The 23,788-nt window shown below is 43.3% G+C and overlaps 1 protein-coding gene across 1 annotated transcript in view; it reads left to right on the top strand.

Moving 5' to 3' along the window:
• The first annotated feature begins 4,106 nt into the window (after nt 1–4,106).
• LOC111144867 (LY6/PLAUR domain containing 6B) overlaps nt 4,107–23,788 on the top strand; it is a 179,686-nt gene continuing 160,004 nt past the window's right edge. Inside the window, exon 1 of the mRNA XM_022499429.1 lies at nt 4,107–4,147. The gene's annotated coding sequence lies outside the window, so the exon portion shown is untranslated. The remainder of the gene's footprint in view (nt 4,148–23,788) is intronic.

Below are 23,788 nucleotides of genomic sequence, written 5' to 3'. Positions count from 1 at the left end.
CCTGGGCTTCAATTAAATAAATAAGGAGAAAAAAATAAGCTTGGGGAAAAAAGTCTTCTGTTGTACTTAGAGTGCTGCTCACGGGAACCTGGGCTGTGGAGAGAGGAGCATTTCCCTTCTCTTGTTCAGGGGAGGTGAGGGCTTGACTCAGAGGGAAGGGAGGCTGGTCCGTGGTTGTGAGGTGGAAGCTGCTTCAAACTGAACGGGTACCCAGGCTGATTTCTGCACCCGAGAAATGAGAAGTTGGATGAGATCAGTTTCCTAGGCTTGCCTGTAGGTGAGTAGCACTCTTATTCAAAACCACCCCGCTGGGGGCGCCTGGGTGGCTCAGAGGGTTAAAGCCTCTGCCTTCAGCTCAAGTCATGATCCCAGGGTCCTGGGATCGAGCCCCGCATCAGGCTCTCTCCTTGGTGAGGAGCCTGCTTCCTCCTCTCTCTCTCTGCCTGCCTCTCTGCCTACTTGTGATCTCTCTCTGTCGAATGAATAAATTAAAAAAATCTAAAAAAAAAAAAAAAAACAAAAAAAACAAAAAACCACTCCGCTGTCCTGACTCGGAATTCTCAGGCACAGTGACCTGCGTCTCGAGCAGGCATCCCCAGTGATTCCCCCTCCTCACAGGTGTCTGGGAGCAGTGGTCTGCACCACCTCTGACAAGCCTTCCACCTGTAAGACTCTTTGCTAAGGCTTGAAGGCAGTGATTCCTAACCAGTTTTGAGACCCAGACCTATTTGCAAATTTAAGGAAAGCTGTGGATGCTCTCATTCGCAAAAATGTATGTAGACACAGAGTGCTGAATCCAGTTCCAGGGTCTATGGATCTGGGTTAAGATATAATACCCCGAAGTCAGCTCTCAGAAGAGACACGAAGCAGTTAGAACTGTGCCTGGGCTAAAGTAGCAACTCACTAAAGGTTGTTCTAAGTATGCCTGCCAGCTCCTATGATATACTAGTACTATCTTCATTTTATAGACGAGTGAACTGGGGCATAGAGAGATTAACATACCTGTTTAAGTGGTGACTGGATTTGAACCCAAGCCCACCTGAAAACAAAGCAAGTGAACTTAAAATTCTGGGTGACCTAATAAAGTCATTATCATATTTGCCTACCTGAATTCATGGCTCTTTCTTTCTATTGCTCACCACTCTCCTACATCTCTCCTGTGCGTGTTATAGTTAACTGAGCAACAACTATGTGCCAGGAACTATCCTAGGCACTTCATGTATATTTTTTCATTGAAAAAATGTGCTCAGAAAATGATGTATAGTATTGGGGGCACACACTGAGAAGGTAAAGGTAGGGAGAAAAAGGTAAATAATATCTCAAGGCCCAGAAATTTTTTGGTTATTTTTTGGATGCTTTCTCTTTCACTGCGCTATCAGAGGACCACAGATAGAGAAGAAACAGAAGATTTCCTAGTTCAGGTATCATTTGCCTAGGGACTGGCAGAGAATGGTAACATGCATGGTCATTGGCAAGGATTAATTAATTCTAGACCCTTTAGAAGTCTATCAGCGGTTTTGTCCTACTTTCAGCACTTAACTGTGTCACCAGATATTAGCTGGCTCCCTTTGCACTGTCAGTCTGAGCCACATTAAAGGAAGTACAAGGCCTGTTTACTGAGCAGGTGCTTTGTGCTGGCTCTGTGCTCAAGCACTTTAACTGCATTCTTTCACTTAACCTTACAATGGTATCAGACCTTCTTATTTCAGATCCTCCTTTCAACCCAAGAACTTCCAGCTGAGATCTTCTCTGATTTCATGCCTGCAGGTTTTCAAAGTGGGAGAAACACACAATTAGACAATTAGGGAACTTGCCCAGGGCTACTCAGCAAGCCCTGGGTCGGGTGGGGGAGAGGAGAGAATGTAGAGAGGGAGAGAGAGAGAGAGAGAGAAGGCGAGAGAGAATGAGGGACGCCCGGGCAGAATTTATGCCTTCCTGATGATCATTCCCAGGCCCGTTTGGGTGGCATCCCTGACCAGACTGGCCTGGCCAAGATCACACACCTAGTGGGAAGATCTTCAATCACGGGACACGCGCTCCTCTGAGTGAAACCAGTACACAGGAAAGGCCGGGCCCACTTTGTGTGGGTGAGAACTGCAGGGGCTCCCAAGCCTAGTCCCATGTGCTGATGCAAGTGGCTGTCCCAACCGCAGGACCCTTCACAGCCCCACCCTGGGACACCAGCCTCCCCACCTACCGCATAGGGGAATACAGCTGGAGTAGGGCACACCTAGGTGGGGCATTTTCTGTAACGTTTTACCAGGCTGGCCTTGCCCAGTGTGAAGCAACTAACCAAGCCCTACCACCACTTAAACACCCATTTGCACCAGACTCACTGATGAAGCAGGATCAGGGGCGGGGGCGGGGGGGGGGGTCCAGGCCCTAAGAATGTTAAGCCTATTGTTGGGGGTATGGGTGGAGCAGACCACTTGGCCCTGACCTCACCTTAACAGACAGCATCTAATTATGGCTTTGAGATTTAATAGAGAAGTAAACTGAAATAGTTCTAAGCAGGAATGTTCTCCATGCAACTTTAAAGTTGTGCCGTGTTTCCTGTAGTGTGCTTAGAATGGGTTTCTTTAATGAATCTTGATATTAATGTGTGAGTAGCAGCAACACACATCATTGTGTGTGTGTGTGTGTGTGTATGTGTGTGTTAAGGCCATTCATTTGCCCAGTGGAAAAAATACACCACACTCTTTGTATCCTATTCTGATACCTTTTGTTTGTTTAAATGGAATTTATTTATTTATTTAGCATAACCTCCATACTAAACGTGGGGCTCAAACAACTCACAACACCAAGATCAAGGGTCCTATGTTCTACTGACGTAGCCAACCAGGTGCCCCACACTTTTTTTTTTTTTTTTTTAAACAGTCAGGGCCTCAGTAAGTGTGAGTGTCTCATTTCACACTTGCCCTCTGAGAGGCCTGGAGAGACCACCAATTAGAGATCTCAGCAGAGGACCAAACCCAAGCCCCCTTTCCGTAGTTCTATCCCCACTCAAGGCTTCCTGGCTACAGGACCCACCATCACCACAAATGCCTGAGGCTTAGCTCTGCTACTAGCTGGGGGTTCCTGGGTCAGTGTTACAAACTCTCAGCTGTTTCCACAAGTGCAAAGCTGGCAGGACAGCATTATATTTCTGAGTAACCCTGCCTGGGACATCTTCAGAAATTAAAAGATTTGCTTCACAGTTTACAAAGATGTCCAGGGGGTGTGGACTCCCTCAAGCCAGCTGCCTGGCAGGCAGTGGGAGGGGAGGCAAGTGGTACAGAAAGGATAGGTGGTGGCTTGGAAGCCTGGCCTCTTGACTCTGGGTTCTCACTGAAAGTAGGAGAGATGCTGGGACAATTCTGGCCTGTTAGGACCAGCAGAAGGCTGGACTCAGAAGACCGGGCCACGCCTCATTTTGTGCACCAAGTATTCACTGAGCACATGCACTGTCTTGGATTTGTTCAAGTCTTTGGTTATTTAACAGTGGACAGAGGAGATTCCTCCCCTCTTGAGGGAGGATATCATTACCTGAAATGATCTTATTTATAGCTTAATGTTATTTTACGGAAGGGTTGGACGTCATCTGAGCCCCCGTGGGTGAGGTGCAGATGGTTTAGTATGGGATGGTCAGAAAAGGCCTGAGTTCTTACAGTTCTGAACTAAGTCACTGTGCCCCAACCTGAGGGTCTCAGTTCTGGGTTCTCGGTTTGTACATCCCCCAAATAAAGGGGTTGGCTTCCACTCTTCGCACTGGCTTGGTCGCTTGGTCCGGTCAGCCTCACGCTCTGGGTTCCATTTCCTGAGCGGGTCAGGCTGGAAACAGACCGGGCCGTGGCTCCCTGCCGCCTCGCAGGCACTAAGCGACCCGGTTGTCACCTAACATGAGGTCGCCCAGGCCTCCCTTCAACCGGCGGAAGATCCCTGAGGTTCCCAGAGGAGCCTGAGCCCCGGGCGGCTCGCTCCCGGGCGGGGCCCACCTGTCCCGGCCGAGCCCCTCGCGGGCGCCCCAGGTGGCTCAGGCGGGGAGGAGCCGCGCCCCGCCCCGCCCCGCGCGGCCGGAGCCAACGCCGGCCCCCGGCGGGGGCGCTCGGAGCCGAGGCCGGGAGCCAGGCTGGGGTGCCGAGAGGCCCCGCGAGCGCGGGCGGCGCAGGTGAGCGGGGAGGCCGCGGCCAGCTGGGGGCGGTGGTCGGCCGGGGCCGGAGGACCCCGCGCGGGGGACGTGCGGAACCGCGCGGCTGTGGCGGGGCCGTGGAGGGCCGCGGTGCCGTGGAGGGGCGGGGGTCCCGAAGCCGCCGGGGGGGCTAACAGCTGGGAACACCTGGACGGGGCGGGGGGCGGCGGAGGGTCTCCTGCTCCGCCAGGGCACCGCCGAGCGTTTGCGTGGCGCTGGTGGGGAGCGGAGAGGCGGGGGCCCGGGTTGCTGGGGAGAGCCGGAGCTGCGGCGGGGGTTCGGGCAGCGGAGGAGCCCAGAGGAGCTCCCGCCTCTCTCTCTGCGGCGCCGCACACGGGCCCGCGTCCTGCCGCTGCTCTGCCCGGCTCTTTACTTTTGGTGGTGGTGGTGATTAAAGGACCTACGCGCCCGGGTTAGTTTGTTCCTTGGGCGCTGAGTACGCTCGGCTGCTCTGACTCTAGGGGCCTTAGGTGGGAAGACTGCAGGTCTGTGTGCCCTGGGGCGTTGTGGAGATGAGGGTGGAGGTGGAGTGCCTCCATCTCCCAGGACCCAGCCATCCAAGAGAGAAGGAAAAGGTCTAGAGTGCTCTTTAAATTCCAGTTACTAGCTATGTGAGTTTGAGCAACTTGCTTCACTTCGCTAATGCTCAGTTTCCTCAAAGGCAAAATGGGTATTATAGTCATTAAAATAGCTTTAAGTTATCTCATGTTCACAAAGTGCATGGCACGAAGCTTGGTGAAGGTTCTCTCCATTTTTCCCCTATGTGATAGTGTAACACTTTATGCCTCCCAGAGGTCTCCGCACATTTCTGAACAGAAGGGGGATCCAGGAGGCTTAGAGTACCCTCCTTTAGGGTGAAACCCTAGTGTGGTGGCGGTGGGGTGTTGTGTGTGTGTGTGTGCGTGTGTGTGTGTGTGTATGTGTTTTGGGGGTGGCATTTCTTTCTTTCTTTCTTTCTTTTTCTTTAATCACTCTGAGTTATTCACTGCTAGGCTACTTTCAGGCTCTTTTACTTCCTGTTGCCATCCTAGAGGCAGTGGATCGAAAGGTGCAGATAGAGGTGTTATCAGCCTGCTTTCATCATTATCAACTGTGTTTGTCAGAATTCTTTTGAGTTGGGTGTTGGTCACTTGAAAATTGCCTGATGTAATATGGAAATTGGGTCACAGAAATGAAAAAGGCTGAGGGTTTTAGCTTCAGGCTTGGCTACATCCAGGGGCTCACATGAGGTTGCAGGGATCATTCTCTCTCATACATGTCTTAATTCTTTTCGCCTTCTGTGATGACTGGTTTTTAATATGAGGTGATAAATAGCACTGGCGACTTCAGGTTTATCCGCTCCTTGGGGTGGGGGATTGGGGGGTAGAGTCTCTCTCTTCTTCCAGCTTTTTTGTCCTTACACCAAGTCTTACTGATAGGCTAGACCAAAGCTGGGCCAAGTCATCTCTGTGCATAGGGAGTGGTGGTAAGAGTGATACGGATATTCACAAAAAGAGTGAATACTTTACCTAGGTGTCACCAGTGCCTGGGGATTTGTTCAGCTCCAGTTCAGCTGCTGGCTGGAGAGGGGCAGTTCCCAGTGAGAAGTCTGAGTTCTGGGCAGATAAAAATAGTACATGTCCATTGCACTATCTCTGCCTTTGCTCATCACCACCCAAACGAAGTCTATAGTAGAGTGTAGACAGCCTGGGTGCCATATTCAGTCTGTCAGTCATCAAGTCTTTATCCAAGGCATGGAAAGCATCCTGTGTGTTCATCCTTCCATTCCTTGTTTTGTTGATCATTCATTCAAGAGGACCAAAGTGGAGTCACTTACGCTAAGCTCAAACTGAGTGTTAATTTCAGTATGCCAGGGCCTCTGCCAAGGGTGAAAGATGCTTCTTTGGAGAAGCTCACAGTCTGGTGGGAAAGGCAGATGTGCGGATAACAGTGCTTGGGACCGTTTAACTGTCTGGCATAGAGTGAAGACTTCCCAAGGAGACTGTAGTGGTGTTCAAAATTGGAGATAGTAGGGCTGCTTGAGGAGAAAAAGCTGGAGGGACTTCCCAGGCCATTGTGGTGGGCAATCAGTGCTTGCTGTTGTAAGTTATGTGATTTAGGTTACTTTACTGTCTCACTTAAGAAGTCTGCAGGAAGTGGTTCACGGTGGTCACAGCCCTCTTGGTTGGATTCGCTTGCTTTTCCCTGCTCTGCCACAGGTTGACTATGGCTCCATCATGGCTGCGGGCGATAACTTCCAAAACAGAAGGGAGGGACGGTGTTTGTCTAGAAAACAAAGGACAAGATTTCCCAGATGTTCCCTAGGTCATTGGCCAGAATGGTCACATGCCCACCCTAAACCAGTCACTGGTGAAGGAGAAGAAGGTAGGCTATGATTGTTTTATCCATGCCATCTTCTGGAGCTGAGAGAGGGACTCAGCTTCCACACACTGATGCCCCTTATCTGAACAAAGCTGTAGTTCTGCTAGCAAGGGAGGAAGGGAGATGGCCTCTCAGGCTGTTAGGTAGGCAGTCAGTCCATGGTTTTTCCCACAGGCAGGGACAGATGGTGAAAGGGCTGGCCTGTACGGGCAGTCGGGAGAAGTGCAGGACAATAGAAGTACAGGGTGTGGCTGAGGGCAGAGAAGAGTGAGGCAGGAGACACCGGCAGAGACACAGGTAGAGACTCGACTCTAACATAGAGTACCCAGTGCGAGATATCATTCTGGCTATTGCTAAGAAGCATAAATCTTGGTCCCATTCTTCAAAGAACTTACACTTAAACATTTTTTTCTGAGTTTTTCATATTCCCGTTGGCAACAGCAACAGTGGCTTACTCTATGGTGATGATTCGGTAGGAGTGGGTTAGGGTGGAGGAGTTGGGGTTGGGGGGACGCGTATAGTTTGAAAAAGCCTCACAGCTGGTTCTGGTCTGTGTCTCAGTCCCCAGCACCTCCCCTCCACCATCTCCTGTGCTTCCCGTTGAGAACACTCGCTTGTTCCAAATCATGGCTTCATTTCAGTATTGTTACCTGTCTTCAAACTAACAGGCTGGGACTTGGTGAAGATGCAGTTAGTGGGAGATCCTGGGCAAGAAAACAGTTGTCCTGGTAGTAAATCAGTGGGCGAATTGTCTGTAGTTGTTTTGGTAGGAAACCGGCCTCAACTGCTTATTGCTTTTAAAGCATTTAGCCTGTTTTCATTGGAAGTGTGAAGGGAGTGCTGCTTTTTGTTTCCATCTGATATGGCAGATGTTGGTGGACATTTGGAGTTAGATTGGGCAACAAGTTGTCCATCGTCCATATCTCGTTGGCACAGAAATTGGCAAAAAGACTTGGTCACTAATCCTGAGAGGAGGGAGTGGAGGGCAGCATATTTTCCATCAGCAGTGCTGTTATGGGATGTTCAGGATCACTGGAAAAACATGAAGGAATGGGGAGGGAGAGATGTCTTGGGAAGTCATTGGTTCACAAATATTTATTGAGCATCTACGGTGTGCCAGACCCTGTTTTGGGTGCTGAGGGTAAAAGAGTACACAAGAAAGACAAATCTTTCTGCTCATCGCACTTACAATCTACTAGAAGGGAACCTATTTATTTATGTTTTGTCTCATATTTCAGTTGAAGAGAAGTACTAAAAGAGAAATAAGTTATCGTCAGAGGGGGGGTGGTGGAAGGGTGGGCAGAATGGCTGAAGGGGAGTAGAAGATACCGGCTTCCAGTTATGGCATGAATAAGTCATGGGGATGAAACATACAACATAGGGAATATAGTCAACCGTATTGTAATGGCTTTGTATGGTGGGGGCCACGGGATTTGTGGTGAGCATAGTGTAACATATAGGCTTGTTGAATCAGTCTGGTGTATATCTGAAAGTAATGTTACATTATGTGTCAGACATACTCAAATTTAAAAAAAGACTCTAAAAAATAAAACAGGGTCAGAAAAGAGTGCAATAGTTGGAAACAAGCTGGGCATAGTGCTGGAAATCTTCAAGGTTTATTCTTTCTCTGGTTTCCAGCAGAGAAGAATGGCCCAAGCCGGCATGATATTCGGGAGGAAAAGACATTCACTTGGAAGAAGAGGGTTATATGTTGAATAACTTGATTTTAAAAGATTTCTTTCACACAGAATCTCTTTGTTTCTTTGTTATACTTCACATTGTTCCCAAACATGATTTATAGTGACTTACAAAACGTGGTACCAGGTGGTGAGAAATAAGTGAAGAAATATGAGCAAAGGGAAAATAAGAGTCATTTCTTTCATCATTGGGTTCTAGAATTGTTTAGTTTTGGTATCAGGGAGAAGGAGGAAGTATGGTGATTAAAAATGTGATTCATGCTCAGGTGAGAAAATAATTTTTTTTAAAGATTTTATTTATTTATTTGACAGACACAGACTACAAGTAGGCAGAGAGAGAGAGAGAGGGAAACAGGCTCCCCGCCAAGCAGAGAGCCCAATGCGGGGCTCAATCCCAGGACCCTGGGATCATGACCCGAGCCGAAGGCAGAGGCTTTAACCCGCTGAGCCACCCAGGCACCCCGAGAAAATAAATTTTTATGCCTCAGAAAGTTATAACTTTTTTGTTTGTGTGTTTAAAGAGCCAATTTTATTTGATGGGAAAATTAGTCTCTTTATGAAGGGCTTCTACAAAATTTATCTCCTGAGTTCAATGAAAACTAATAGTTTCTTTTTTTTTAGGTCAATATAAACTATATCAAAGGTTGACAGAGATCAAAAGGCTAGTTCTGGGTCAAATGATATGGTCCAAAAAAAAATTGGTGAGGAGTTTTGTTTAGACTCTTAATGGACTGGAAAAAATATACAAATTCAAATAAAAATTTAAAGCTTTTAAATGTTATGCGGTGGTAATTTTGATTGCCTATTTTTATTGGGTTGTTTGTTTTCTTATTGTTGAGTTTTGAGAGTTCTTTACCTAACTTGGATGTAAGTTCTTTGTCAGAAACGTGTTTTGCCTGAATTCCTCTCAGGCTGTGCCTTATATTTTTATTCCCTTTATTTATTTATTTTAAAGAGAGAGACTGAAAAAGAGAGCGAGTAGGGGGACAGAGGGAGAGAGAGAGAATCTCAAGCAGATTCCCCACTGAGTGTGGAGCCCAGTGTGGGGCTCTACCCCACAACTCTGAGGTCACAACCTGAGCCAAAATTAAGAGTCAGTTACTCAACTCAACTGAGTTCACCCAGGCACCTCTGGAATTGGTTTTTATATATTGACATTATATTTGGTTACCTTCCTAAAATCACTTATTCTAGGGGGCTTATTTGTAGATTCTTTGGATTTTCTACACAATCATGTCATTGGTAAATAAAGATAGTGTTATTTCTTCCTTCCCGGTGTGGATGCCTTTTATTTATTTATTTATTAATTACTGCACCGGCTAAGAATTCCAGTATAATGTTAAATAGAAGTGGTGAGAGAGAACATTCTTGCGTTGTTTGTTGTCATGGGGGAGAAATAATCAATTTTTCACTATTAAGTATGATGTTAACTGAGGCTAGATGCCCTATGAAGTTAAAAAATTTCCATTGTATTCTGAGTTTACTGAGAGTTTTTATTCTGGATCAATTTTGAATTTTGTTGAATGCTTTTTCTCCATCTGTTGACAAGATAATGTGATTTTTTTCTTCATATTTAATACAGCAAATTATACTGATTGATTTTCACACATTGAACCAATCTTGTATCTCTGGGATAATTTCACTTGGTTGTGATGTATTTTTGGAAGAGGCTGTGCAGGATTGGTATTATTTCTTACTTTAGTGTTTGGTAGAATTCATTAATGAAACTATATAGGCCTAGAGTTTTCTTTGGTAGGTTTTTAGCTACAGATTTAATAGGTATAGGTGCACTTAAGGTTGCCTATTTCTTGATAAGTTTGGGTAGTTTGTATTTTTTAAGGAATTGTTCTACTTCACGTAAATTGTCAAATATATGGAGATAGAATTTTTTGTGGTCTTCTCCTATCATCCACTTAATGTCCATGGAATCTATAGTGATTTTCTCCTTTCATCCCTGATACTGGTAATTTGTGTCTTCGATATTTTTCTTATTCTATCTAGAAGGTTATTAATTTTATTGATCTTTTCAAAGATCCAGATATTTGGTTTCATTGTCTGTTTTTCTATTTTCAATTTTATTGCTTTCTGCTCTTTTCTTTAATACTTCCTTCTCCTTACTTTGGGTTTAATTAATTAATTAATTAATTATGTTGTTTTCTTAATAGCTCATTTTACTGATCTTTTTCTTCTGTTTTAATGTAAGCGTGTAGTGCTATACATTTCCCTCTAACCACTGCTTTAGCTGCATTCCACAATTCTGTTATGTGTATTTGCATTTTCACTTATTTAAAATTAAAATATTTAAGAATATTAAGAGAATTCCTCTTAATCCACATGTTATTTGACTGTATATCATTTGATTTTTAACTATTTGGGAATTCTCCAGAAGTCTTACTGTTACTGATTTCTAATTTAATTCTGTTATTGTCTCACAATATAATTTGCATGACTTCTGTCCTTTTAAATTTGCTAACCTTTGTTTTATGCCCCAGAATATGGTCTGTCTTGGTGAGTGTTCAATGTGTACTTGAAAAGGATGTGTATTCTGCTATTTTTGGGTAGAATGTTCTGGAAATTTTAGGTCTTCTCTGTCCTGATTTTCTGTCCATTTATTTTATCAATAACAGAGAGGCATGGTGGAGTCTCCAACTATAAATGTGGATTTTTTCTATTTCTCTATTTTTATATTTCTATTTCTTCTATTTTTGTTCTATCACTTTTTGCTTCATGTATTTTGATCACCTGTTTTAGGTACATGCACATTCAGGACTGTTATGTCCTTTTGGAGAACTGATCCTTTTATTATTATGTGCTATTCCTCTTTTTCCTTGTTAGTATTCCTTGTTCTGGGTTCTACTGCTTTGGGTGTTCATAATATAGTTACTCCAGCTTCCTTAATTTAGTGTTTGTTTCCTGTATCTTTTACTTTTCTTTTACTTCTAGCCTGTCTGTGTCTGTATATTTAAAGCAGGTTTCTTGTAGACCTCAGAGTCTTACATTTTTCACCTATCTGACAATATCTATTTTTCAGTGTGTTAGACTATTCACATTTACTATGCTGTTAAACTTAATTAAAATCTGCCATTTTGCTAGCTGTTGAGCCACCCAGGCGCCCCTCTCCTTTGTTTTTGAAATTTATTTCACTGGGTCTAGAATTTTGGGTTGACAGTTTATTTTTTCTTTCAGCACCTTAAAGACACTGCTTTATTGGGGCGCCTGGGTGGCTCAGTGGGTTAAAGCCTCTGCCTTTGGCTCGGGTCATGGTCCCAGGGTCCTGGGATCGAGCCCCATATCGGGCTCTCTGCTCAGCGGGGAGTCTGCTTCCTCCTCTCTCTCTGCCTGCCACTCTGCCTACTTGTGATCTCTGTCTGTCGAAGAAATAAAATCTTTTAAAAAAAAGACACTGCTTTATTGACTTCTTACTTGCATGCTACTGACAAGATATCTTCTACAATCCTTATCTTCTTTTATATTTAGTGTTTTATTTTTCTATCACTACATTCAAGATTCTTTTTATTGGGGCACCTGGGTGGCTCAGTGGGTTAAGCCTCTGCCTTCGGCTCAGGTCATGATCTCAGGGTCCTGGGATCGAGCCCTGCACTGGGCTCTCTGTTCAGCGGGGAGCCTGTCCCCCAGCCCCCCGCCTACCTCTCTGCCTACTTGTGATCTCTGTCAAATAAATAAATAAAATCTTTTTTTTTTTTTTAAAGATTCTTTTTGCCTTTGGTTTCAGCTGTTTTAATATGCTGTACCTCTGTGTGCATGTGCGTGTGTGCCTACACACGTGTACATATATGTACATTCTTGCACATCCTGCTTGATGTTCTTGAGCTTCTTGGATCTGTGGTTTGTTGTCTGTCATTAATTTTAGAAAATTCTCAACAATTATTTCTTCAGATATTTCCTCTGCTCCATTTTCTTCTCTCCTTCTGTAATTTGATTACACCTAGTTTAGAACATTTGATTTATTCCAGAGCTGTTGAACACTTTGTTTTGTTTCATTCTTCTTTTTATTGTTTCTTGTTTTAGTGTGGGCAATTCTGTTGACCTGTCAAGTTCACTGACTCTTTTCTTGGCTGTGTCAAATCTGTGGAAGAATGTTAAAAGCTGTCTCCATTTCTGTTACTGTGTTTAGCCTTTCAAGTTTTTTTCATTTTATTCTCCCTTACAAGTCCTATCTGTCTGGTAAAATTAAGCATTTAATCTTTCATGTTGTCCATTCTTTCTGTTAGGGCCTTTTACAATTAATTACGGTTATTTAAAATTTAGTGTCTGATACCTTCAACATCTGTTTTATATCGGAGTTTGGTTCAGTTTGTTGCCCTTTCTTGGGAGTCTTCTTTCTTTCTTGCTTTTTGTATGCCCTGTGTGTTTTGTTGAGCACTGGACATCTTGTGTAGGACCTGAGAGACTGAGATAATGGTTTTTATGTCTGGAAATGGTAGTGCCTTTCTATTTCTGCTAGACCTTTAGTGTGGGGTTGATCACTCTAATCAGGATTTGAACTGGATTTGAGGTTTGTTGTTGGTATGGTTATTCTCATTGCACCATACACTTCAAATTCCTCTTGTGATAGTCTGAGTTTGGAGCTGGTTGGCCAGAGGGGTTTTCCTAATGTCTGTCTCAGTGTCAGCCTTAGGTTTTCCTTTTGTGCTGTACCTCCAAGTGGTCTGGCTCCAAGCTCTGTCAACTTTTCCAGCAGTATTCTGTTGTTGTTTGTTACTTGATGCCTATTACCCGGTGTCCAGGTGCATCAACCTCAGGTAAACAAGTACTTGTTTTCTCTCTTCCTGTAGGCATCTGCTTCTCCTTAGATTTGGGGCTAGTTTATTTCCCTATGACCTCAGCTTTCCAGTGGATTCAAGAATGTTCTGGACTTGCCATTTATCTGGTTCTTTATTTGTTGTGAGCATGGGAGTGATGCTCTCTTCAGCTCTCTGCACCCTGAGCAGAAATCAAAAGCCTTGATATGATGCTTTCTAACCCTTTTTATGATGTTTATATAAATCCTGGGGCTGTTTCCCTTCCCTCTGTGTTTTATAGAGTGTCATTTATACATTTTTTTTTTAAAGATTTTTATTTATTTATTTGACAGAGAGAAATCACAAGTAGGCAGAGAGAGAGGAGGAAGCAGGCTCCCCGCTGAGCAGAAAGCCCGATGCGGGGCTCGAACCCAGGACCTGGGATCATGACCTGAGCCGAAGGCAGCGGCTTAACCCACTGAGCCACCCAGGCGCCCCCATTTATACATTTTTTTAAAGATTTTATTTATTTATTTGACAGACAGAGAGCACAAGTAAGCAGAGAGGCAGGCAGAGAGAGAGAGGAGGAAGCAGGCTCCCTGCTGAGCAGAGAGCCCGATGTGGGGCTCGATCCCAGGACCCTGAGATCATGACCTGAGCTGAAAGCAGAGGCTTTAGCCCACTGAGCCACCCAGGTGCCCCTCATTTATACATTTTATACCTATAAATCAGTGGTTCTCAACTCCGGCCTGAAGAGCATTAAACAAAATACAAATTTTTAGTCCCAGTGTTTTAACTGATACATGTTGGGATCCAAGCATGGATATCTTTTAAGTGCTCCCCAGGTAATTCTCATGTATATCTAGGTTGAGAATTGCGGTCTAAGTATCCCCTACAACTTCTTCTTTCACAGAGAGGCTCTTCCAGCATAAGCAACCAAATAAAATTTCAGGCTGTATGCATTTGCCCTTGTGACTCCATCAGATTATTTTCTCCTAATTGTGCCTTCAATGATAGTTAATTGCCTGTGATATAGATTGATAGTCTCATAGAATGGGGAGGAAACAGAGTTCTTCTCATTTAACTCTCTGCTTAATGAATATCCTCATGGCAGTCTATGGCTTTAGCGCTGCTTGAAGTGTTTCAGGGGCTGGAAACTCTCTGCCACTCAAAACAGTAAACCTCAGTGTGAGATCGTTTTCCTTGTTAGAGGTGTTTTCCTTCTATTGAATTGAAATAAATCCTTCTATAATCTCCCAAATAATTTGCCTGATCCACAGCCTTGCAGACTGTTTTGTAAACATCTGTTTTCATGATCCAGTATGTGTTCACTTGTACACATACATGCATACACACACATTCATATCCACGACAGGCATTTTATGAAATAGCATTTACCGTTAAGTCTTGTACTTCTAAATTGATTTCATGACCCGCCAGTGGGTTATTTATTTATTTATTTTTTTCAGTATGGGAAGTGCTTCTGCAGCCCATCTTTCACTAGACAAGCTCTCATTCCCAAAGGTTTCAAGACAGCTCTCCTGGTACCTCAGCTTTGCTGTCCTCGGTATGATGCTGCTTCCTTCAGCTGTGTTTCAGCTAACCCCCTGCTCTGGCCAGTGTCACGCATTAGTTGGGCTGCACTGTGTGGTGTCCTCTGCAAATCAGTGGCTGAGTTCAGAAACCAGGGCTCCTCAGGGGGGCACATCTGTTCAGAGTAGAGAAAGGGAGGGTTCCTTGTCTTTTTCTAGACACTATTCTAGTCATGTGGCCCAATTTCAGTGGGATGTAAATTGCAGCCATCTCTTGAGGAATGTTGTTGATGGCTTTGTAATTGTTATGTGTCCTCCCACTTTTTCCATATTAATAATGCATTATCCTAATTAGCTATGTGTGCATCTTTATTTTCTGAAAGACTGTGAACTCCTTTGAGGTCAGGAAAAATATTTCATTCTTCCTGTCCGTAGTGATCACACCAACAAAATTAGTCTGTTGAAATAAATTTAAAAAACTACATTCCTGGTCAAGTAAACTTTGGCCTTTTAGCATTATTGCCTTGCTGACAATTGTGCTATCAACCTTATTTTCTTACCAACACAGGGCTTGATCGCCATGTATTTACTTTGGGAAATAGACAAACTGGGTAATTTAGTTGAACCTGTCACCTCAGTACTCACGCATAAGACACTGTGGTAGGTGCTCGGTGAGATGCCTAATATTTTACAGTCTACAACCTGACTGGGGTCATATGACATGTGTGGCGCGTGTCAGTGAGTCGTGTGGTGGGTGAGTGCTCTCAGAAGTCACGGAGGAAAGGAAGGCCACATAGGTGGTCAGGAAAGACTTGGTTCCAGCCTTGAAGCATCAGACACATGGAGCGAAAGGTGTTTTGGGGTGGGGGGATTTGGAGGGACAAGTAAGCTATTTTAGCATCTCCCAGGCTCTGCAGAATCTCTGCTGTCTCTGGGAGTGGCTTGGATCCATGGGATCTGAAAGAAACTGCAGGTAAGATACAGAAGAAAATCTAATTTAAATTATTTCTGTAGCAGGGATTGACATCCACAGAAGGTCATAGGTACAGCTCCCTTTATCCCTACCCTTCATCTCGGCCTTCAGAGGCTCTGACTCTGACTAATATGGTTTGTGTGTATTTCTGGAAGCTACTTCTTGTCATAGCAAGGTTCAGCTTTCCAGCAGTTTCAGGGCTGGTAGCTTTAGTGCCAGGTCGGAAAGTGCCTCTTTGTGACCTCTGTCAAGTTTTAGAGTGACTGTCCATAGCCACTGACCTAACTTTTTCTCTGCTTTCTCTTATCCAAGACTCTTACGCAGATGTATTATTAAGAAATGTACATTCTCCAGGTGCCTGGGTGGTTCAGTTGGTTAAGACTTTGACTCCTGTCATGATCCCAGGGTCCTGGGATTGAGCCCTGCATCAGCTTCCCTGCTCAGCGAGGAGCCTGTTTCTCCCTCTGCCTGCCGTTCCTGCTGCTTGTGCTCTCTCTTTCTCTATGTCAGATAAATAAATTTAATTTAATTAAAAAAAAAAAAAAGAAATACATTCTCAAACTATGCTACATCTACCACTCTTCAAGATCAACTTCATCTATGGGACCATCTTCTGAGGATCCTTGTTCAGAGTAAAAAGGTGACACCATCAAGATGTGGCATAAAAGCCAGATATTAACATCATCAGTGTCTACTGGAAACATTCATTTGGGGACTGTCTTTTTTTTTTTTTTAAGATTTTATTTATTTATTTGACAGACAGAGATCACAAGTAGGCAGAGAGACAGGCAGAGAGAGAGGAGGAAGCAGGCTCCCTGCTGAGCAGAGAGCCTGATGCAGGGCTCGATCCTAAGACCCTGAGATCATGACCTGAGCCAAAGTCAGAGACTTAACCCTCTGAGCCACCCAGGCGCCATTTGGGGACTATCTTAACTGTGGTGAAAAATAGGGATGCTAGTACGTTATGAAAAAGGCACTGTGTGTGTGTTAGTTATCCTTTAGCAAAGGGTGGGGACTACAGTTCTTAAACAGTAACAGTAAGGGAACAGAAGTGAGGGCTATGGGTCAGCACCTGCTGCACTGCGCTACAGGGTGGCTATTCGTATTATGGAGAAGCAGTGCACACGTGCTTCTCTTAGCATCTAGTGCCAGAATGATAGTTTATCTTCTGGGAAGAACTGAGAAATAAAATAGTACAGATCTAGATAATTCTTCCTATTTCTCTTTTTGCCTTGGCAGCCAGGAAGCCCAGAGCTAAATGTAAAAATACTCAACCATGTGATAACTTTATTTCAAATTCTAAGTACAGAGACATCCTATATTAAACTATATGATTTCACCTTTTTTTTTTAAGATTTTATTTTATTTATTTGACAGAGACAGACATAGTGAGAGAGGGAACACAAGCAGGGAGAGTGGGAGAGGGAGAAGCAGGCCCCCCACCAAGCAGGGAGCCAGATGCAGGGCTTGATCCCAGGACCCTGGGGTTGTGACCTGAGCCAAAGGCAGATGCTTAATGACTGAGTCACCCAGGCGCCCCTGATTTCACCTTTTTAGAAAGAGTAGCTATTGCTTTTTCCTTATTACCAGGGTGATACATGTTCATTATAGAAAATGTGGAAAATAATAGATTGCCCCACCAATCAGATCTTTTCTCACCACTCAGAGATAGTCGCTGTTTGAACCATTCTCATTTTTTCTAAGCATGCATGTCTTTATATGTGTGTGAATGTTATGTATATGTATTTATAAAAATGAAATGATACCTTTCACTCTGTACTAAAACTATTTTTTTTAAAAGATTTTATTTATTCGACAGAGAGAGAGAGATCACAAGTAGGCAGAGAGGCAGGCAGAGAGACAGGGGGAAGCAGGCTCCCTGCTGAGCAGAGAGCCCGACTTGGGGCTCGATCCCAGGACCCCAAGACCATGACCTGAGCCGAAGGCAGAGGCTTAACCCACTGAGCCACCCAGGCACCCCTGTATTAAAACTATTTTTTAGCTTAACCTTTATAATCATTTTCCATGTTGCCGTATTCTCCTGTGCAACATTAGTTTTAATGGCTAGTATATTTCATCATGAGGCTGTATCTTGCACGTTTCATTTGAACTAGGCTTTTTGCTATTATAAACAACTTTGTCATGTACCTCCTTGGAGCTAAATCTCTGAGCAGATCCACAATTATTTCCTTAGAATAGGATTTCTAGAAGTGGCATAAATACTTAAAATAATTAATACTTTTAGGCTCTAGATTTATATTTCTGTGTTGCTTTCAGAAGACATGAACTAATCTATTTTATCACCTAGGCTTTTATTTATTTTTTATTATTTATTTGTCAGAGAGAGAAGGAGGGGAGCAGAGAATGCACACAAGCAGGGGGAGTGGCAGAGGGTGAGGGAGAAGCAGGCTCCCCGCTGAGCAGAGAGCCTGGTTCCTGGCTCAAACCCAACCCCAGACACTGAGATCATGACCTGAGCCGGATGTCAGACACTTAACCAACTAAGCCACCCAGGCACCCCCAGAAACAGCGTTTCTGTCACTCTGGTAATCTATCAGAGGCATGTAACAATCTGAGAAAGGTTTGTTTTTGAAAAAACCGCTGCATTTGGGGTAAGAGCAGTAGGAGTCTGTAGTGTTCTTGCCTGGGGCTGGCCCAATCTCTTCACTACTCCCAGCTCAGGGGACTCAGAGGTGTCGGCTCAGCAAGGGAGTCCATGTGGACCAGCCCCGGTGCTGCCAGAATCAAAGGCACTCACCAGTTTGCACTGGGGAGCCATGTGTGCACCTTCAGGGTATTTCCAATATTCCGATCTTATAAACTACATGGCAAGCAATCTTTAAAACTGAAGTGGTGGTATTAATAATTAGTTAGATTCTTAGAATTTGAATTATGGGAGCAAACTGGATCCCTGATTCCAAAACTGTTCTGCCAATGAACATTTTCACCAGCAGTGTACAAGTATCTCACCATAATTGTTATCTTTAAATTGAGATAAACACGCATGCCGTAAAATTTATACTGTTAAAATATGCAATTCAGTAGTTTTTAGTATGTTCCCTAAGTTATGAATTATCATCATTATTATGTAATTCCAAAATGTTTTCAAAACTTTGCAAAGAAATCTCATATTTATTAGTAATCATTCCCTGTTGCCTCCTTCTCTCGGCCCCTAGCAGCCATGAATTTACTTTCTTTGGATTTGCCTGTTCTGGACATTTCGTATAAATGGAATCATTCAGTATGTGACCTTTTGTGTCTACCTTCTTTTACTTAATACTTAAACAAGATTTTAAGGTTAATAATGTTTTTCAGGTTATAGCATAAATCAGTCCTTCATTATTTTTCACGGCTGAAAAATACTCTGTAGTATGGATATAGCCCATTCTGTTAATCTGTTCATCTTCATGGAGGTTTGGGTAGTTTCCATTTTTTGGACTATTGTGAATAATGCTTCTGTGAACAACCATGTTCAAGTTTTTGTATGCACTTGTGTTTTCAGGTCTCTGAAGGTATATACCTACGTGTGGAGTTGCTGGATTGTGCGGTTATTCTCTTTAGTTTTTTGAGGAACTGCCACACTGTTTCCAAAGCTGCTGTACCATTTTACATTCCTACCAGCAATGTTGTGAGGGTTCCAATTTCTCCACATCCTCACCAACACTTTTATTATCTGTCTTTATGCTTATGGCCATCTTAGTGGGTATGAAGTGGTATGTCTTTGTGGTTCCAGTTTGCATTTTCCTAATAAGTTATGGTGTTGAGTCTCTTTCATGTGCTTATTGCCCATTTGTATATCTTCTTTGGAGAAATGTTTACTAAGATCCTTTACCAATTTGAAATCAGGTTGTTTGTCTTTTTATTGTAAAGTTGTAAGAATTCTTTATATATTCTGGGTATTAGACCCTTATCAGATATATGATATGCAAATATGTTTTCTCATTCTATAGGTTTTCTTTTCATTCCCTTGAGAGTATCCTTTGAAATACAAAAGTCTTAGTTTTGGTAACATCCTATTTATTTTTTTTTTCTTTTTTCACTTGTGCTTTTGATGCCATACTTAAGAAACCATAGCTTAATCCAAAATTACAAAGGTTTACACCTGTATTTTCTTCTAAGAGTTTTACAGTTTTAGCTCTTCCATTTAGATATTTGATCTATTTTGAGTTCATCTTTATGTATGGTGTGAGTTAGAGATCCAAATTTATTCTTTTGCATGTAGCTATCCAGTTGTCCTGGCAACATTTGTTGAAGAGTATTCTTTCCCCTGATTGTCATAACTTGTCAAAAATCAGCTGACCATAAATATATAATTTCTTTCTGTATTCTCAATTATATTCTATTGATCTATAGGTCTGTCCTTATGCCAGTATCACACAATCTTGATTAATCTTGCTTTGTACCAGTTTTGTTATTGGAAAGTATAAGTTTTCCAACTTGGTCTTCTTTTGCCTATTCTGGGTCCTTTATATTTTCATATGAATTTTAAGATTAGTTTGTTAATTCTGCAAAAAGCCAGCTGGGATTTGATAAGGATTACATTAATCTATAGATCAGTTTGAAGATTATTGCCATTTTAACAATATTAAGTTTTTTAATAATGAACATGGAATATTTTCCCAGTTGTTTAGGTCTTCTTTAATTTCTTTTAGTGGTGTTTGGTAAGCCTTGTATTTCTTTTGTTAACTTTATTACTGAGCATTTAATTTTTCTGGTGCAATTGTCTTAATTTCATTTTTAAGTTGTTTGTTGTGTATGCTTATGTATAGCACATAAAAATGCAGTCGATTCTCATGTTTTGATCAGGTATCCTGAAACCTTGCTGAACCTGGTGACTAGCTCTAATAGTGTTTTAGTAAATTCATTTGGATTTTCTAGAGAAGATAATATCATCTGCAAAGAGAGATAATTTTACTTCTTTCCAATACTGATGCTTTTAATTTCTTTTTCTTGCCCGATTGTCTTGGCTAGAACCAACAATATAACATTGACTAGAAGTGGTAAGCTCAGACATTCTTGTTCTTATGTTAAGTTCTGGATTAACAAGGTGGCCAATATTATTTATGATACTTTTTGGTGACCTCTTTTATACTCTAAGAATCTGAGTAATGGAGCAGGAGTTGCTGATTGGTTTCTCCTAGGGAAGGAACAAACAAAAATTCCCTTTTGCCTGTGCATTTGAAGGTTTGGCCTCATAGTTAGTAGGGGGAAAAAGTATTTAAAAAAATTTTTTTTTAAAGATTTTATTTATTTATTTGACAGGCAGAGATCACAAGTAGGCAGAGAGGCAGGCAGAGAGAAAGGAGGAAGCAGGCTCCCCGCAGAGCAGAGAGCCCGATGCGGGGCTTGATCCCAGGACCTTGGGCTCATGACCTGAGTTGAAGGCAGAGGCTTTAACCCACTGAGCCACCCAGGTGCCCCAGAAAAAAGTATTTTATTTTATTTATTTATTTTTAAAGATTTTATTTATTTATTTGACAGACAGAGATCACAAGTAGACAGAGAGGCAGGCAGAGAGAGAGAGGGAAGCAGGCTCCCCACTGAGCAGAGAGCCCGATGTGGGACTCGATCCCAGGACCCCGAGATCATGACCTGAGCCGAAGGCAGTGGCCTAACCCACTGAGCCACCCAGGCGCCCCGAAAAAAGTATTTTAATTGAAGAATCTACTTATGTGACATCTAGGTGCCAAGAACTTTGATTAATGCTTTCTAGGGTATAAGCCTTCATTACTTAAAAATAAAACTTAAATTTTCCCTACTAGTTTTTCATTCTGCCTTTCCATATTTGGCTGCCCAGTATATGCTTCAGGTACTGTGCTGGGATCACAAAGATGAATTCAACACACACTTTGTCATCAGCGTGCTCCCAGAGAAGTGTCAGGGTAGACAGATAGAAAAAAGGATGTTAAATATTCTGGCAAGTGGTTCCCATGCAGGGTAACCTGTCAGAAGGAAACAGGTAAGAGATGTGGGTTTCCCCCTTGGGGTTTTTAGGTCTCAGTTTGATGATGGAACATTCAGTTTTTCACTCCATAGAATCAAGGAATTTTAGGACTGGACTCCATAGAATCAAGGAATTTTAGGACTGGAGGCTTGGAAATCCTCTTATGCAGCTCCACATTTTTCAATAGGAGTAACCTCTTACCTTGTTCAGCAGTTGCTCTTCTCTCTCATCGGCAGTTCTTCTTTCTCTGAAATGTTTTATCACACACACACACACACACACACACACACACACACCGTCATACAACGTTTTCTCTAGGGAGGTAATCTATGTTTAGCCCACTTCTTGGCTCCATTTGTTGTGTCTGGTAGTATCACACCAGCCTCAGTGCCCCTCTCAGTATGACTCATCAAGGAGTCTGTTTTCTCTTGACTGTGAAGACTACTTGGCTTTGTCCTTTCTGTGGGTCCTATGACATGGACCTGAGAAGGATGGGGACATTACCCAGCTCCATACCGCTGTTACCCAGAAAGCTTGCAGGGGGCCTCCTGCTCTGTTTCATTGTACTTTGAATTTTCTTTGTAAAGAGCCTATTCCCTTTTAATCTTGTCAGTTCAGGAGATTCACTAGGATGCATATAAAGTCCTACCTGTATGCTTGCTCTGAAGTCATCTTTCCGGAAAAGAATGAAAGTGGTATTAGCAAAAGCGGTGAAATAGGCACACACCTTAACAAAGTTTTACAGTTTTTATTTTATAAGTCACGTCTGAATTGCATGGTACATATGCTTCCATTTTTATTTTGCTCTTTAAAAATAAACCTTTTATTCCAGCTTTATTATTTATTATTACAATTAAAATAACATCAGGTTACTTTTTATCATTCCACTGGTAAAATGGAATGCAAACCTTATTGTCTTAAGCTACAAAAGAAAATGAATCAACTCCACAAACCTTTCAAGTTTAATTAACTTTCAAACAAATATGAAGTTCTCGTTTCCTTTTTTCTTTTTTATTACAATGCATTTTTTTCTTTTGATTATGTGAGGGGCTGAGATAAGGATGCAGAGCTGCTTTCTGGTTCACACTGTTTACTGCGTACGATACAGCAGCCCATTCAATCAGAAGGGAAATAGGAAAATAACTACTCTATTTGTGCCTTGTAAGCGCTTTGTACAGCCCCCTCCAGTCCCTACGATTACATGTTGGCCTCTCTCCTTGCAGGCTTCTAAAGTGAAATTAGAAAGTGTTGCAAACGGCATTCTAAAGCCAGACGCAAACAGTGTAGGGACAAATGTAGCCGATTGAAGCGTCACAGCATCGCAGGCAGTCATTTGATTCAGTGCTGAGGGAATACAGCAGAAAAGGAGAGCGGGTGGCAACAGGTCCTGAGAAGGTTCCAGGTCATGGAAAAGCCTCTGAGGATTCGTCCCTGTTGGAGGCCAGATTGGGGTGGGGAGGGGAGGAGGGGATGGATGGGTGTTTAGGGCAGAGCTTTCCCTGGTGTGTGTGATAAATGCACCCGTAAAACATACTGTCATCAAGTTACCCTTTACCTCAGTCTGAGCGCTAGGGTGGCTCTGGGACTTGCTAATGGGGAAGAGGGAAGGTTGGGTGTAGAGGGCCCCTTCTAGAAAGGGGAGTGGCACTGTGTAGAGGAATGAGTGTTTGGACTGGTATTTAGGACCTGAGTTCTGTTCTTAGTCCTTCTGCCTTCAGTTTGTGTGACCTTGGATGAGATCACCTCACCCCTCTGAACCGTGGCTTCTATATTGCAGGAGGTGGATTTGGCCTATGCCTGTGATGCCCAACCCAAATCCCCAAGCCTTCACCAAGTCATCCCAGAGGCTGTCCCTGCACCAAGAGTTGGGGTTCCTGGCCCCTGCTTCCCAAAGAGAGCAGCCTCAGTTTCCCCTCTCATATTTATGCTTTTGGAAGCTGTTGCTTAAACCACCACGTGGTCCCTAGAAAATGTCTGAAAACTCCTAATGGTCTGATCTCAAAGATCTTCTGGTTCTTGCATTCCAGGCATCTGTAACTCTGACATCCAGTCCCAGGTGCCTGTGGCAGGGATCTGGACACACCCATTACTTGGGCGTCTCCCACCTTTCTCAGGAGACGCCAGCAACAGAAACACCGCTCTTCAGGGACAGCAAAGCTGCGGTGGGGAAAGGGGTCTGTGCCTATAGGATTTCAGCCTCAGGCTCCAGGAGCAGACCACGTCACCCCTATTGATAGAGATGCCCTGCGGCTCCAAGATTCGGGTCTGGCTCCTGCACATGGTCTGGGAGACCTGTGATTTTGAGGACAGCCGTCATGTCCATCTTGTGGCCCTTGTCTGCTCTCCACAGGGGCTGTCGAGTTGCCCAGCC

The sequence above is a fragment of the Enhydra lutris genome, unplaced genomic scaffold (genome assembly GCF_002288905.1).
Source record: "Enhydra lutris kenyoni isolate GAN:26980312 unplaced genomic scaffold, ASM228890v2 scaffoldscaffold1, whole genome shotgun sequence".
NCBI lineage: Eukaryota > Metazoa > Chordata > Mammalia > Carnivora > Mustelidae > Enhydra > Enhydra lutris.
Note: the sequence above shows the minus strand (reverse complement) of the source record. Positions and strands in the feature narration are given on the sequence as shown.